This window comes from Apteryx rowi, unplaced genomic scaffold (assembly GCF_003343035.1).
Source record: "Apteryx rowi isolate R43461 unplaced genomic scaffold, aptRow1 scaffold_69, whole genome shotgun sequence".
Taxonomy (NCBI): domain Eukaryota; kingdom Metazoa; phylum Chordata; class Aves; order Apterygiformes; family Apterygidae; genus Apteryx; species Apteryx rowi.
The window spans coordinates 340,290-343,437 of record NW_020450971.1 but is presented as its reverse complement, the minus strand read 5'-3'; positions in this window follow the sequence as shown (position 1 = coordinate 343,437).

Genomic DNA, 3,148 nt, shown 5'->3' with positions numbered 1-3,148 from the left:
GGGGCCAGGCGAGGGCGGGGGATTCCGGCGGGCCCCCCCTGCCCTCCCCGGCAAAGCAGGATTTGGCTCTAATGCCATTAGCGAGCAGGGCGAGAGCATCACTGCACCTCGTCCTGCCACGCAGGGCCCAGCAGGGAGCCGGGAAAGAGGTGGCTTGGGGGCTGCCCTCCTTACGTCCCCCCCAGCCCGAGGCTGGGCACGACAAGGGGAAGGAAGTGAGGGACTGAGGGAGGTGGCAGCTTTTCCATTACCGTGTCACCGTGCATTCAATACTTTGCACACTCGTGGTGAGGTGGAGGGATGTGGGAATAGACACTGGCCCACTTTCACCTGACTGCAGACGGTAGTGGGTATTTGGCAGGAGGAGCATGGCCAGGCGGCAGCCCCAGCCCAGCTGAACTTGCCCGGCAGTGCTGCACCGTGCAGGGCTTGGTGCTGAGCCGTAACATGTTTCAGTTGTTCTGGCCAGCCAGCTACAGCGCTCACCAGGAATGGCAGCTGTGCACGGCACAGGCACCAGAGGGCTTCAGGGCACTTGGGGAACAAAATGCCTGTTGTACAGCTGGAGAAACCAACCCGCATAGTCCAGCATCACAAATGTGTCTGACCTTCCACCCTGCTGCAATGGGAGCACTGTAGCAGTGTAAGGCACGAGGTGAGAGATGGAAGTGGTCCCCCAAAGCAGCCCACTGCCAGGGTGTCCCCCTTCTCCACAGCCTGGCCTGGCAGTAGCCATCCTCCCGCTGCCTGAGCTCATGCCCCAAATCCCACATCTCCACTGCCGTGGGGAGAGGCATCTCCGCAGTGCTCAGAGGGGTGAGTGCAGCTCTCAGGAGTGTGTGTCAGCTCTCACTTGCCTAGCCCAGGCACCTGGGGCTGTATTTACTCAGGGCAGGATGCACAAACCTGTCTAGGACTGCACATTCTTGTCCAAAGGTATGCATCTTACTGGAGGCCCTTCTTGCTGTGTCTTCACTGACATTAGCACCCAAGCTGGATATGTCAGGGTCAGCTCGGACACACTTTGAGTTCCAGAAGTGCACTCACTGAAGTGTCTGTGTGGCAATGCATGGCCACAGAGCCACATGGCTAGCCAAGGCTGGATGGAGACAGAGGCAGAAGTATAAATGGCAACAAGATCCCTTTTCTGCTCTGAAGAACTTGCTCTGGGACTGTTGAGAACTTCCACTTTCCTTATTTGGTCCATGTTGCTGTTACTGGGTAATTTTGTTTTCTTGAGTTGTTGGGGCTTGAGTCCAGGTACAAATTACAACTGGTGGGATCTTAAAGAGTTTGGTCTCTTGCGATAACCTATTTTTTAGTGCTGGTAGAGCCAGGCATAAAAAGACATTGCAAAGAAAGATTCCATCTCTTTTGTTTGTTTGTTCAGAAAGTCCAGGCTTCTGTAAAGACAGGAAAGGATAATAATTTCTAGCAATATCATCAATATTTGCCCATGTTTCCTAAAAGTCCTCTGAAGGCAACCCAAAATCTAACCATCTGGGACCGATCAGCTGTCCAGAGCTTATCTATGAGTTTGTTTATTTATGTGTACCTGCCAAATTTTGTAAGGGCAGAATATCTATTTTCTACTCCATCTAAAGATCAGATCCTTTACTGACTTCAGGAACTCAGGTCCAAGGATTTTTTTTTTCTCTTTGGCTTTGTTGTTGCTGTTTTCTTGTATCCCAGCAGCATCATTACAAGACAAATGTGCAATCAGGTCACCAAAAGCACAGTTAGAACCAGGATGTCTCTGTGTGCATGTCTGAATAAACAAGCTGGGATGCTGTTCCCTGGGTTCATCGGTATTTTGAAAAAAATAAATCAGTACACCATATGAACAGTATTGGTCTTGCTATAGCAAGTCAAAGGCTGCTTCCTGCTACCTGATGAATGTCCTGACATGGAAGAACAAACACAACATTTCTATGCAAAGAGCACCCAGTGGAGAGGACATCATTTGCATGAAAATGAGCTCATGGACTGGCTTTTGCATATATCCTGTCAGCCCTGCTTGCTCACTTTCTACAAATGGCAGGGATGTCACTCAGTAGCTCTATTTGCAGGTAAACAGGTGAGAGCAGTCTGAGAAAAATCCCACTTCAGTGGAAGTTTCTTGAATTCAGCAACTACATCGGAATTCAGGACTGGTCATTATTAGCTGTGTCAATGAGGGTTTCAAAGAATAATTTTTCACGTATTAACGCTTCAAACAGAAAGGTTTGGATTTGTGCCAAGCCTTTCCCATGTGTATATTTTGTGTAACATATTTATAGATGGGGGTAGGTTAAAAATGGGACAAAGTGTTTTGAGATTATAGAAATGAACAGCAAAAAAATGACCCAAACTTAAAAAAAAAGGGGGGGGAAGGGGAAATGGGGAATATTTTAAGATGGTAACTCTTTTTTAACCTCAAAGTTGTGTTCTAACTGGGAATGCTAAAACTTTAAAGAAAATGATATCGAAGACTTGGAGAGCTGAATTCCTCCCCACCAGACTGTTGTGTAATTTACCACTGGGTAACAGTAGTTCCATGGGTATTTGACCTAACGAAAATGCTATCTGGGATAGATGGTTGGATGGAAGATTGCTTTGTTCAACAGGCAGCTGAAGCATGCTGTATATAAATGGCTGGTGGGCAAATTTAATTATCAAGAGCCTGTATGATCAGTAGGAGTGGGCTAGGATGAAATCCAGTGTATTTCTGTCTCAATTTTCTGGAGGCCCGATCCAATATGACTGCAGGTTCATTGAATGATTCCCAATGAAGTTTCACCTCTATCAGGCTGCATCTCTCCATCTCCAGAAGATACTGTGACCTCAACCAAATTCAAAATTAATGTCTCAGCACTTCAGACCATCCTTTTGGTCATCCTGACCCATTAGAGACTTGCAGAGAAGCAAAGAACACAGAAGAGCTCTCTGTACCAATTTCTGTGCTTCTCCCTGACCAAATCCTGGTGGCAGTCTCACAAAACCTCACCTGATGCCAGCGTGGTCAGATGTGGAATAAGGAGTCCTGTTAAAAGGGCCTTTGGACCTGTGCAAATGCAAGCAGTGAGATGCAAATAACAGTCAGCCTTCGCTGGGACAGCTGTACTTTGCATTAAAACTCCATCATGGGCTGTAACTCCATAAGACGCCC